The sequence below is a fragment of the Humulus lupulus genome, chromosome 1 (assembly GCF_963169125.1).
Source record: "Humulus lupulus chromosome 1, drHumLupu1.1, whole genome shotgun sequence".
Taxonomy (NCBI): Eukaryota; Viridiplantae; Streptophyta; class Magnoliopsida; order Rosales; family Cannabaceae; genus Humulus; species Humulus lupulus.
Window position 1 is genome coordinate 65404782 of NC_084793.1, and position 14950 is coordinate 65419731.

Consider the following 14950-nt stretch of genomic DNA (forward strand, 5'->3'; position numbering starts at 1 on the left):
TTCCCTCTCTCCCTATTCTCTCGTTCTCTTGTTCTCTATTCTCTGAATCCCTAATCTCTCTCAATCTCTTCCCTCTCTCCCTTAGGCTGAGACCCTTCATCTTTGAGCTTCCAACCCATTCCCCTTCATTTTGTTCTGTCCGAATAGTTGAGCCCAAACGTCATTCATCGCTGATTTTAATGGTAAGGTGACGGCGACGAGGTGTATGCCGTCGGGTCAAGGTAGATATGGTGTCTCAGAATTGGATTTCGGGACGAGAAGGTTTGTTTATGGAGGCGGAGATTCGAATTGGAGGGGTTGTAGGATTACGGTGAGTTCTTCGAATAGGGATGCCAATGGCAGAGGAAGAAGTCGGAGCTCGAGTTCGAGTAACGAGTCTAGCTCGTTTCTTTCTCAGAGCCAAACTTATGCTCTGTTGAAGCACCAAATGGAAGTGGCAGCAAAATCTAAGGTCAGGGTTCGGGGTATTCTCCACTCTTTCTATTAGGATTTTATCGGATGCCAATCAGAGAGTTATGTATTTATATATTTTGGAAGTTATAGGACTATGAAGAGGCTGGGAGGATTCGCGACTTGTTGAAGTTATTCAAAGAAGAGGAGCCGGTTTTGTGACTGAGAGAGTTATGTATCGGAGCACGGAGAAAAGGCTCCCAATGTTGTTTACAAAGGCAAGGTTGACGATGAATTTTATATTGCTGTGAAGCGTTTCAATAGGTCGGCTTGGCCCGATGCTGGCCAATTTATGTTTCGTGCTCTATTTACTCTGACTCTTATGGAGAAAGAATGTGCGTGTTTTGATGATATTGTTTGGCTGGTTTTGTTGATCCATTGTGCTTGTTTTGGGTTTTCAGGAGGAAGCCAAGACGGTGGGACAGCTGCGCAGTGAGCGCTTGGAAAATTTGATTGGGTGTTGCTGTGAAGGCGATGAGAGACTCCTTGTTGCCGAGTTCAGGCCTAATGAGACTCTCTCTAAGCATCTTTTTCATTGTAAGGTGTCTCCTCCTTTTGTCTGTTTTTCTTTTTTCTCTCCCTCTTTGAGTTGATCTTGCATTCAAATTTGATGGTTACAAGGTATTTGTCGATGGGAAAACATATCAAATTTAACAATATATGAATGAAGATCATCGATTGGTTTTATAATTGGAGAGAGTTTCTTTATTTCTGGTGCACTTTTTGCTCTAATCAAATTATGCCCGCCCCCTTAGGAATTATCTCAATATAATACATACTTTAGGATCTATAAAAGGGAAATGAATTGAGTCTTTTTTTCTTCTTTATTTAAAGGATTCATTTATGCACCATAGGCATATAATTGATTTTAAAGGTTATCTATTTTGAATTGTAGGGGATACCCAGCCTATGAAATGGGCAATGAGAGTCTGGGTGGCTTTGTATCTGGCACAGGCCTTAGAATATTGCAGCAGCAAAGGGTGAGCACTATATCATGATCTTAATGCTTATAGAGTCTTGTTTGATTAGGTACTCTTCCTTTTCACGCTCTCTCTGTTTCCGAATTGTTTTGTGGCTAGGGTGTCTCTGGTAAGCTATTCCTATTTTCTAAAACCCTGAACTTGACAGGATGGTAATCCAAGACTCTCCTGCTTTGGTCTTATGAAGAATAGTAGAGATGGCAAGAGCTATAGTACCAACCTGGCTTTCACCCCTCGGGAATACTTGAGGACAGGTACTAATCATGGTCACAGAGAGTGCAATCTTCATTCTTATAATATAACTTATGTTTACTTTTGCGAATTTCTAAGTAGCTCATAATTGATTTTGTATAATTTGGACAACCAGAACGATGCCTTTCCCACCACATATATAAATTTTTTACAGAATCTTTCAACATATTGCACAAATTTATTCAAATGGAGCAATAATTAGTTATTCATTTTCCCCTGCCAGGAAGAGTGACATAAGAAAGTGTGGTTTACAGCTTTGGAACCCTACTACTTGATTTGCTAAGTGGAAAACACATTCCACCCAGCCATGTAAGCTTTCTTTTCTTTACAAAGCTATATTTAAGGGGGATGGTTACACATTGACTTTCAGGTGAAACTTTTGACCAACGATAGTAGTTCATAATGTTTAAGTTCGCTTATAGTTGCTGCTATTATGTCTTTTACAAAGAATGTAGTGAGACAAATTTCTGAAGAAAAAAAAATGTTTCCTACTTGGATTCTGATTATGATGCGAATTATGGTCATATTATCAAAATAATTTTAAGCTAATGAGATATATCTAATTTCTTAATTTCCTTTCCCAACAGGCACTTGACTTAATACATGGTAAAAATATTTCTATGCTGATGGATTCATGCTTAGTCACCTGCCCCCTTCGAAAAAGCTTATTCTTTTAGGATTCAAATTATTAGTTTCTACTTCATTATTTCGTTGGGTTTGAAATAGAATAGTAGTTTTTCGATCCAAATTAGTAGTTTTATACAGAGTTATTGTTTTTCTTAATGTAATTTACGTTTTTCTTATTGTTGGTTGTGTCTGTATCTTTTCCCTTTTTCCTTAAGAATGGAGATTTTGAGCTAATAGTGACATCTAAAAGTTTAAAACCGATTCTGGGATTAGGGGAAATCAAGAAGTTTAAAAGATATACAAACTTAAGCTTGTTGTAAATCATTAAAGCAGAAAGGCAGAAAGAAACCATGGCTTCTCCTTCTCCTTCTCACCTCACAGCTATCCCACAACACCTCTCAAAACCCTCCCTTTCCCAATGTAAGTAAATCTCTCTCTTTCTCTCTGTATATATAATATATATACGTATATATATATATATATGACACTACTAGTACCCTTAAGATGAACTAGTATGAGAAATAACTTAAACCCTTAATTTCATTGCTAAATTTGGTAGTAAACTCGAAGCTAGTCGAGCTCCGTGTGAAGTCGAGTTTGGAAAATGAGAGCAGTGGCACTGAGGATTCTGGTCACTCATCATCAAAACCTCTGAAGGTAAGGGCTTCATGCATTTTGGTATCTAGCTAATTATCTCTGTTTATTATCTTTTACTTGCAAATCACTTATGTTTTCTTAAGAACATGGTCTTAGTAGCTAGCATTGGGACATGTAATTGATTAGAAGACTTGCATAATTGTTTCTTTGTGTTTACAGAGAACACTTTGAGGAAAATGGTTTGGAAAAAGATCCAACAAGGAGCTCTCACGATATTTCTCTGACCGGCCTTATCATCAACAAGGTATATTATTATATTGTGATCTCATTTTCATTCTATCCATATTTACACTTACCTTGTGTTGTATGCACAAGCAGTATGTTGCATGCTTCTTTATTCCCCAGATTGTGTGCAAGAGCATTTGTTTTTGTCTTGCTACTACCCACTGAGAAATTATTATATATGATGTGTGTTTCAATTGCTTATAAACATCAATGTTCAACTCAATTGATGTTCAATTATGCCTTTGTTACACTTTTTTTTCTCTATATATCTTTACTGAGTTTAGCTTTCTCTTTTCTATATATATTACTATAATAAATATATGCTCCTAGCTCAACGACTTAAAACAAAAGTAGTAACTTGAGAGAATAGAAAATAGAGATCTCATTTTGTAGTGTCACATATATAGGTGGTGATGGTATAATTTCATTTATTAGATAGAAGGTTCTCACTCACATCCATTCAACAAACACCTTTAAGCTAGTCCTAATGACTTTAGTGCAGACCATTGCGTATTCAAAATCTCAGTGCTCTTATATGATGTATTATTAACTGGTTTTTGCAGGCATTGTTAAAGAAAGGTGCAAAGTATTCAAAATCTCAATGTTCTTGCTGATCACTTTTCATGCCAGCTACTTCTGAAGTTACCCAGCAAACTGTCGAGTACATCAGAAAGACAGGAACTCAACTTCAAGTGAGAGGAAAATTTGGCTCAAAATGCTCTAGGATTATGAGACTTTAGACACATTAAAGGTAGTGTTTATGGCTGCATGATTTACACCAAATACATGGTTGTGTGCTAATATGCTATGTAGAAAGGTCTTCTAATGCTTTTTAGCTATTACTTCATTTGAGACATATTTATAACAAATGGTTTGTAGAAATTTGCTAAAGCTGATTTACTTCTGTCTATCACCATTCTACTCTAGTGATTGCTTGATTTCCCCAATTGAGTATATTAGGCCAATTCTATTGGTACTGGATTCTCTTTTTAATTTAGCATTAAATGCATATACAGTACAAAAACTTTTTCATGTATGAGGTTCAAGTGGTGGAGTTATTGTTTCTCTTTGATGTTTTTGATGTTTCCCTTCAACTCAGTGGCATTTTATCCTTTTGAGCTCTTGTATCTTTCATTTCATATGAGCATGCTTTTTTGGTAAAAAAAAACAGTGAATGTTTAGACATATACCTGTCCCTCTCATATTAGTGATGTTCATGGGGTCTTGAGGTATGTGCATCACTTGAAATAGATTTTTATCAATTCCAATTCTTAAGTATTTATATTGAAAAATTCAATCTGACTTGGCTTTTAGGTTTTAGTGCTTTTTCTTGAATGAGTTTTCAATTTTGATTTTTACTAATATTATGTGCTTAAGATGTGCACATTTGGATATATAAATATGGAGATTTCTTTATTAATAATAGGACAAATCCATAATTCATGTGTTTTGATATGAAGTTGAAATTCTGCTCTTGTATCCAACTCTAGTTTCTGTTGGTGGTTATAGTTAATTAGTGTTGGAAGATTAGGATAAAATATGTTTGCACATTTTTTGTATATTAGTGCACATTTTTTACAGTATATTTTGGACTTTATTGCAGGCTCTCCCATCGATTGGCAAGGAAATAGTTGAAGTTCTGGATATACTGCCGAGGTGGTTTGATTTACAACACATGTTTGTTGAAGGTATAGTTTATTTATTTATTTTTCAAGATTTTATATATCTTTGATTTTTTGCTCTCTTTAGGTGCATTTCCTTAATATTTAGTTCTGTTTTTGACATGGATAACAGGTGCTGGAATTAAGTATTTGTTAGAATATAATGATATCTTAATTATTTTTGGTATTTTTAATGTTAGATGATAAATTTTAAAGTTCGTAATTAAAAGATGTAAAAAACTTATGATGAAGAGTGCCTAAGTAAAGTAATGCTCTCTTATGATTCCATATATGGTGAAATCAAAGTGTTAGACAGATCTTTCATATGTTAAATTAGTCATGGTTTGTTTTATTATTTGGTTTTGAATAACAAATATGTATTTTATCCGTGTTTTTCTTTTGTTTGAATAAGGTGTCAACCTATTTATATACTCTTGCTATTTACAATTTTCTTTTTTGTTCTATACAGAAGCTGAAAGCTATTGTAGGAATTATCATTGATACATTAATAATGCCATTTTAATCTAAATTAGAGTTTATTTATTTTAAATAATTCCTGCTCTAGTATTTTATACTATTCTTCTTGATTTCTCATGTCTTGATCTGGTTCTGACATAGCAGTCCTTCAAGAAAATAAAAAAGTGAAACTCGAGTAATAAGGTGAGATTTTATTGCTGAAATTTATAGCAGTAATTGTTTTAAAAATCTTATGGTTTGGTATATTTGTGGACTTGCTGGTTTATGAATTCGCTTATCTAGATTTGTTGAAGGTATGGTTCTCCTGTGTTTTCTAAATATACTTGGCAACAACGAGTTGATGCGTGCACACTTCAGGTGTCCTCTTGCTTTTTATCAAAGATTTTCTCTTTGTTCAGTTTCTAGGAAGAAGTATAGTAATGTTTATTTTGCCAGCTTTACAATGGCATGTTGATTTAGCACTAAAGCTTGTGTGTTTGTTATCTATTTTATTTTTTTTATGTATTGTTTCAACTAGTAAATTGTTGAAACAATAAATTGCTGCTAGTGTAGATATTTCAACTTAGTAGCTTACATAAGTACCCATGATTTCTCTCACCACTTGTTCTTTTTCTGCAACTCATAAGAACGAGATTCATTGGCAATGACTATTAAGAAACTAAGTTGTGATAGTTAAACTTATTGAGAGGTAACACCTTTGTTCCCATAAGTTTTCTTTCATTTGTAAATCCGGCGTTCTTGATTTTCTTAGTTGTTCGAAGCTTTTTTTTTCTGGTTTTGTTGCTTGTTAATTAGGAATATATATTTTGATTTGTTTTTTGAAATTGATTTGATAATCTGATATGGGAAATTTTGGGGAATTTTAGTTGGCACTTCAGATTTGATTGGCTTACAATATTCTTGTACAGTTAAAGAGTATACAAAATTTGAACTAAAGGGCTTAACTTTCTCTTGGTACTTTAGCTTTAATATGCAAAATTTGAAACCATAGACTTCAATTTGAGTCCAATATGGGCTCCTTTCTGACCACAGGGATCTCAGCCAGCATATTTTTGGTTCATTTTATAGTAGTTAGAATCTACCTCACACAAAAATATGTTGAATAACTTGCAGCATAGCTAGAGAGCTTGATTTGGAGGAATGGACTTCCAGGACTGAAACTGCTAATGTGCTGCATGAGCCAGTATGTCTCTTTTCATCTCATCTCATCTCATCATGCAAGTCATTTATAATTTAAGTAGTTTCTTTTTCTCTAGAGTTAATTATGAGCAATTCATAAACATTGTTTGGTAAATGAAAATTGTATTGTTCTGCTTTACTAACTCTGTTAGATCATTCCTTTTATTCTGTTAACTTTCAATTTTATACATATTTGTAAAATTTGGGCTCCTTAATCTAGTGAAACCCAAAAGCTTGACAAGATTGTAATGTTGAAGTTTCAATATCAGTAGAACATCATTAGTGAATTCTTCTGAACCTTGCTCAGAACATATTGAGAGCCTCTTCACTGTCACTTCCTTTCCATCTCTTAGTGCCCCCTGCAAATAACCATTTTGTTTTTGTGTAATCCTATATATGTTGACTTCTTTTTCAGATTGAAAAATAATAATAAAGAAATACTTTATTAATTACCTTGTAAACAGGGCCAAACCACCCTCTCCTAACTTGTTTGAATCAGAAGAGTTGTTAGTAGAAATTTTTATGGAAGCCAAATCAATGTATGGAAACTCCTGATCTGTTGAATCATCTCCATTGATGTTCTTATGAGAAATTTTCCAGAGATTTTCATTATTCCCTGAATAAGGAATCAAGCTGTCGATTAAGTAGAGAACAAAAATAAAAAATAAAAAAGACAAGCAAGTAACTCTTAGATAAGCTTGAACAAAATCTTTATTACTCTTTTTGTGTCTTCTGTTAAGTGCATAATAGCAAGCATATGAACCAAGAACTACTATCACAAGACATGATATAACAACAGCTACCAATGCAAACTAAATCAGTATAATAGCTTTTTGATGCAAGGATAGTAGTTTTAGTTTCTTGTTCCCAGATGTTGTTTCTTAATATTTGAGTTGTTTAAAATATGGTTTGAGTTGCTCCTTTTTGGGCAAGTGTTTTTTCTCTTTAGTGAAGATAAAAAATATTATGAAATGCTTGGTCCTGGTCCTTGGAGCTTGTTTTTTCACCCTGTGCTTTAACTTTGCAGCCTTTGCAGCTTTTGAGGGTTGTGTTTTGTCATGTTAATATGTATTACACATTCTTACAAAAAATAAAAAACAAAAGGAAAAATTCTCAAACTTTTTATTCCATTAGACCATTCTTTTTTATTTCTTTATTTATTAGCCCAGTTTTCCAAGGTTCCTTCTTTCCTAGTTGGTCCTGGTCTGGTGGTACAAAAAGTGTCTGATTATACAACTTGTTGTAAAGTGTCTGATTAATTGGGTGCTAAAAGATAGGTTAATTAAGATATGTGTCATGATGTATCATTGGTTATTGGTTTAACATTTTTTTTTGAATTTATTTTAAGTGGGAATGTTTCTCTGCTTTGTCCCAAGATCTTCTATTCATGTTTAGTTTTGGTATTTGGGAATTTCAGCTATGCTAATGAAATATAAACACGGATAGAGATATGGAGTTTTGCTTTGCATAAGTCATTCATTAGTCTTGTAAATCAAAATGCATTCCATGCCAATCAGATTCGTTTTGTTTATGAATGTCCTAAAATTGTGCCTAAAATATAGCTGCTTATTTGAATATTTGTGGAAAGGGATAATGCTGTTTATTTGATACAATGAAAGACCACATTCTGAATCTCTTTGTAAGATCTTAACAAGTTTTTCTTAAGCTATTTTTGCAGCTAATGTTACTGATTGAGGTTCACTAATTGATTATCATATCTAGTATCAAGAAAGACTACATGCTAACATTTTCTTGTGCAATAGTGACAACTTTTATTTATACATTTTTCTGTTTTGGGAGTTTCCAACTTTCATGTTTCAGCTATATTAGGGTTGATATTTAGTTAAATATAATACTAATATGTTTCAGTCACTACACATTGTATGTTTGTATGTACGTGTGTATATGGTTTTTCTCTGTTTTCTTTTGATTAATTTTTAGTCATTTTATTCAGCTCTCATTTTGCTAATTTTTTGTGGAAAAGTTTGTAATTAATATGCAACTTATATGAGCAAAGAAGAGGTCTCTTTGACTCACTGGATTAGAGAGTGATAGATGCCAAGCTTTTGAACTATTACCATACTGTTTATTTGACTAAATTTTGCAGTGTTTTAAAAAATTTCAGAGCCACATCATGAGGAGGTTTGCCTTGGAAACCTGAGGAGATTTCAATTTAGAGAGCTTCAGATGGCAACAAACAACTTCAGCAGCAAGTACTTGGTTGGATGATGAATTGAAGGATGGAGCAAGTTTCATGCATGGTTTACTTTAGTGTATTTTGTAATGTTTCTGTTTTTCATTTTTAAAGTAAAAAATGTTCAAGATTATATTACTTTATTATGTTATGCTTTCAAATTTAAGTTAGAACTAAGATCTCATGAATTAGACATATTTATGTTTTGAATTAGTTATCGATTAATGTAATATTTGTGGTTTATCAATCTATTGAGAATTACATTTTATGATTAATTTTGATTTTTTTTTTATCAAAATACAATAATGAAAATCTTTTAATTAAAAAAAAACCTTGTAAGTATATTTATCAAAATAAAATTTAAAATATATTATCTACACTAAAGTAACAAAATTTTATTACTAGACTTTTAATATGTTATGATTTAAAAACATATTATAAGCATAAAAAATCGTTATGGTTTATATAATATAACAAACTAAAAATGTTATCAAAATAATCAAATGTAACAGTTGAAAAGTGTTATGAAAAAAGTACAAGATTAAACTTCAAATTTATAATCAAAAACTCTATCTAAATGTTATTATTTGAATATTATAGCACCTAAAAATGTGTTATTGAATAGTTTAAGATAACACCGAACATAACATTCAAAAAATGTTATAGAAAAGACTGGACTTTTAATAACATGGGCTACGTTAGCATTTTCAGAAGTGCTATCAATAGTCCCAGATAGCACTTTTTAAGTGTTATGAATACTGTTTTTTCTTGTAGTGGAATTTGATTAGTATTTAAGATCAATTATAAATCTTAAACTATAGTAATATTAAAAAGGGTATTTTTAATATGGTATGAGTGTATATTTTAATAGTTATGATTTTTCTTTATTTTGATTAAGAAAAATATTGAATTTAATTTATATGTGATTTTTAAAGAAATTAAATGGTGGCTGAAAGTTTAGTTTAAAAGGTTTAAAATAATTATTTAATTGTCACTTATGAATTTATGTTACATAAAATTAAGCCTTAAAATAATTCAAGTAAAAATATATTTTTCCACACTTAAAATATATATTTTTCTCACATCATTTATGTAACACAATTAATTAAAATTAAATTGATTTTTCTAAGGAAATATGGTAATCACAGGTATTTTTCTTTTTAAAATAATTTCCAATGCCTTTGTTATTTCTTTGTAATTTGAAAATAATAAATGGATTTAATACATATTTTTTTTAAGCTAAATAAAATTATTTTATGAAATAAAAATAATGTCTTGAGAGATTTAATCAACCTAGTAATTTTAAGAAGACAAACAATGGTAAACAAAGCATGTTACAAGTCTATTAATTTTAAAATGATAGAAGTAAGACGCATAGAATTATTGTTTTAAACGCCACAATTACGCAACATTCCCATGTATGCATGTTACATGAAAATTCACTTTTACGTCCAAAATCATGTCTATTTTTCAACCATGTAGATTTTATAGAAAGATCATGCGTGCAAAGTAGGTAGAATGAGCATTATTCTTTTTAGGACCTTATGTGTAATTAAGTATATTTGTATGTTGTGTGTAATTCTTACTATGTGTACATGGCCCATGCACACATGAATTATAGGAAAGGGAAAATTAGTAATTATGTGAAGATAATCAATTTCGTTTTGATTATGGTATAGGCTCGTTGAGAAGTTGTGGTTTACTTAGCTTGGACCTAAGGTAAGGAGGTTAGATATAATTTATGAATGTTATATTATGAATGGTAAGACTGTTGTGTGAATGAAATGTTATGAATTATGAATGCCATAATGTGATGATATGTTGGCTTGTATGAATATTGTATGATATGAATGGATGTTAGCATGATGACCGCGACACATCAAAATGGGTTGCTAAGGATAAAGAAGACGTAACCCGAGTTACTAAGGATATGAAGACGTAGGTCCATGGGCGGATGCGCCGAGGTTATTCAAGGACCAGAGACTCTTGTTTACCTCAAAGGGTGGCATGGACAAGTTAGCGGGCCATGTTCCCAAGGAATTATTTATGAATGTGTTATGATGTCTTGTGATGTTTATGGTTACGTTATGATGTTTTGTTTATGATTTTGGTTATGATGTTATGATGCTTATGATATGAAGGTGGCAATATGTTTATGTTTATGACATTGATGCCAATTTTATGATGATGCTATGATGTATAAAGATGAATGATAGTGTTTGTAAATTGTTGTATCTTACTTGTTTGTTGCTTGTACTTCCTTACTGGGCTTTTAGCTCACCCCCTTAACCTCCCTTCCAGGTAGTAAATAGGTTTTCTATGTGGCACGCGTGGTGATGTGGGAAGTTCTGTCGTCTTGGTGTGTATGGCGTGGGGCATCCTATGGACGAAAAATGATCATTTAAAGATGCTATTTTAATAATGTTATGTTTTATGAGACTTTTTAAACTTATCAGTGGGACTTGAATTATTGGTTGTTTTTATTTGAACTTTGCATAAAAAACTGATATTTTCTTTTAAAGCTATTGGGCCCAACTTGCATGTTTTAACCGAGACCCCACTGAAACCTTTATAATAAGTGGCTTTCTATTATAAACCATTGAAAATGTGAATGTTTTATTAAGTACTAATTTAAGGGTGTTTTACACCCTCTCCCTTTTCTTTTCTCTCAAGGAAAACTATTGAAAACTAAGGGGATTAGCTTGAAACACAGGGAAATTGAATGGAAGATTTGGAGGATTAACTTGGTGGAGGCTAAGGAATCTAACTAGAAACTAAGGTAAGCATTGAATAAAATTTTTGATCAATTGATTATGTGGTTTTGGGGCTGAGTTCTAAGAGTACTTAGGTTCTCAATATCAAGGTTGAATTAAGGCAGAAAGCTTGGGTGTTAGCTCAGGAATTTCTTGGAGGATTGAGTCTTCAGTGAAGGTAAACTTGAATTGATGATCTAATGTCTGAATTTTAGTGTTTTCTTGACTGGTTTTGGGATTCTTGTATGTGTGGGTTGCAGAAATTAAAGTGGTGTTTTGATGGGTTTCTAGACTAGTTTTCTACTAGCTTATGTTACTGAAACCATGCATGAATGTTTTTGATAATTGGAGCATGCTATTGGGATGATTATGAGAGGTTTTGAGTGAGGTTTGAGAGTTGAAAATGGTGGTTTTTCTGGGTTCGAAGTGGTCGGGCCACGGCATAGTTCTTGGTGAGTCGCAGCCATTTGAAGCTGATGGGTGCTGGAGAAGAAGGGCGGGCCGCATCATGGGGCATGTAGGGCCGCGACCCGTGTCCATTTCTAGGCGAGGTTGAGCCTCTGTTTGGGGCCATGCTACAGCATGGGAAGGCTTAAGCAGCGGCCCTTATTAAGGATATTTGTGTTTTGGGTTTTAAGGCATGGGAACCTAACCTAGAGTGCTCGGGATCGATTCCACAACTGTGTTTGGTGGAATTCAAGGTCCCGGAGACTAGAATTTTATTCGGAGACCCTTATATGATTATTGATGGAATCCTTTATCATGGTTGTGACTAGGTATACGCTTGCGCTCGGGGCAGGATCATGCTCGAGGGTCGTCTTTTCTAATTAAAGCATTTGGAATTAAAGGTAAGAAAACTGTACTCGTATATGTGGATAGGATGAGACTAAGTGCTCCCTATATTTGTATGCATTGTTATATGATTGTGATAAACCATGTGAATATGTTGGTACTAAGAGTTCCCTATAATCGTATGAATATCATGAGGTGGTATCATGCCACTGGGACACGTGATAAACGACCTAAGGGTGTTGGGATCAATACTTTCGCACAGGCCACTGGTAGCTAAGGACAGCTTAATAATCATTGAGCTTGGTTAAGCTGGCTGGAGTCAGTGGGTATGACACTGGGCTTGGCCTAAGTGAGCCATAGACAGTGGATTAAATAGAGGGTGCGGCCTACGGCCATAAACCCTAGTTGTTGCTTGGCATGTTTTCTATTGTTAATTGTTGTGTATGATGTGATGAGTATCTGAAACTAGATCTTTGGTTATTGACTGGTGTGCCTCATTGAATGTATGCTATGGCTTGCTGGGTAATTGATTAATGCCTTGTAAATCATTTGGTTATGCTCTATGAATTACTTAGCTGTTAATACTAGTTATGTTATGTTTTTCTTGCTAGGCCTCGACTCACGGGTGCTACGTGGTGCAGGTAAAGGCAAGGGTAAGATGAGTTGACCATGAGTTAGAGAGCTCTGGGGGCGATGTGTACATTGTCAGCTGCTCGACTGCCATGGTCGAGGGATTGTACAGGGACAGGAACCTAAATCGTGTGTTTTTCCATTAGAGTGGCTTGATTATTTATTTTTTTTGGAAATTCTGTAATTATGTAATTTAAACCTTGGTTTGGGATCCCATGTACCAAATATTTATTTTAATGAAAATTATTCGTTTATAACCAAAATATTTTAAACCTAACATGTTTGTGTCATTAGATTCACATTTTTATTTAAATGACTTGATTAGCAAGTCTTGCACTATTTCAAATACACAGTGTAAAAGTCTTGGTTACCTAGGGCATTACTACTTGGCATCAAAGCGTCCTAGGTTTAAGGGTTCCTGGAGATAGGCTGGACATGTACATTTACCGCTGAAGACAAGCTAGACTCAGGGTTTTATAATTGAATATATGAGACTATATGCTTAAGCTTTTGATTGAAATATGAATGTATTATGTTGTATGACTATAGGGAGCATGAGAACTGATAAGGCCTAGCCCTTGACTATTGTGTGATAAGATTGAGGCATGCTGATCAGCATTGTTGTTGCATGTGAATGAATATTTGGATAATGGTTTGCATACCGATTGTATGTGGTTGACTGCCTGAATTGAATTTATATGCTATGCTTGTTTATTGGCTTGTAGGAAGCATGATAGAGTGTGAATATACATGGTAATAATAAATTTGGTAGCTAAGTGCGTAGAATTGTGGATTATGCTTTATGTGTGCATGAATATTGTGGTTATTTAGACCTGGATGTGGTTTGGTTCGGAGTGTGAACCTCAGGGTTGAGGAGTTTAGTCAGCAGTGGCGGATGAACTCAGATTGTTTGCGTCTAGAATGGTTAAAGTAGACCTGGCATTGTATTACAGGAGGGTTGCAGATGATAGTTGGGGGTTTGAAACATCAATCTGCCCCTGAAAGTTGCAAAAATGTTTGCTAGCATGTGAGTAAACGGTGTTGGTTTAATATAAGGATACAAATAGATAAAGAGTATTAAATGGAAGGCCTAAAAGGCGTTATCTTCTGGTGTGAGGAGGAAAGTTTAGGTTTGCCTAAGAATTGTTTAGTGGATGGGCAAAGCTAATTCCATCCTTGGGTATATGAAGATGAGAGGTCATAAATAAGGAGTTGCGCTAAGTACTTGTGACAGAAGGATGCCAGGAAACGGTATTCAGACTAAGATATTGGCATGATGGGTAGGAAAGAATTCAGATGGTGATTTGATAAAAAAAGGTTATATAGGCATAGTTTGAGCTATAGAGTCTATTAGGCTTCTAAGCTTAATCTGGAATGATAAGGTAACGACAATGTATGTCAGTGAGTTTTGTGAGTTGGGTAATTCGGTTTGGAAATTGATACAGGTGGGTGCAGCTAGAGAGGATGACCCATATAATAATTAAACTCTGGAATAGTCCAGAGCATCAGGGTCGCACCAATGCATGAGATCTTCATCTGTATTTTGACATTAGAGAGGGCCATGTTATTTGAGATCTAGGAAATGAGGTATAGAGCATGATTGTCGTGGGGAAAGAGATGCAAAAGATGCTACTTCTAGTGGTAGAATGCAGTAAGGATAGATTCTCAGATATCGAGGTTGAAGAACCCCAGACAGTGCTATGGCACCAGGTTTTTGACAAGAAAGGGTCTAATCTACAAGATAGCTGTTAGGTCAGTGAAGGAAACCCAATGAGGTTATTTAGTGTGCACCTGAGGCAGGAAACGCCACCTGGAAGGATGTCAGGTAAGGGTACGACTTTTACATGGAGTGATTCAATGTGTTGGGATGGATTTCCCATGATTAGGGAATGGAAAACTGGAATACCTTGTTACATTCAAAGCCCGAGGCCAGTTCTTCGAGGATGATAAGTTGACAAGATAGTTCACGTTTCTGGTTATATAATGAGCTGGAAGAGTTCGGAGTGGGGAAATGTCCCAAGAAAGATTCATATATAGAGAACATGCCTCCAGGGTACTATGCGAGAGGCTGAA

General features: G+C 34.1%; 1 pseudogene; it reads left to right on the forward strand.

Moving 5' to 3' along the window:
* Positions 1-205: 205 nt before the first annotated feature.
* Positions 206-2359, forward strand: LOC133815806 (serine/threonine-protein kinase BSK5-like; annotated as a pseudogene).
* The last annotated feature ends 12591 nt before the right edge of the window (positions 2360-14950 follow it).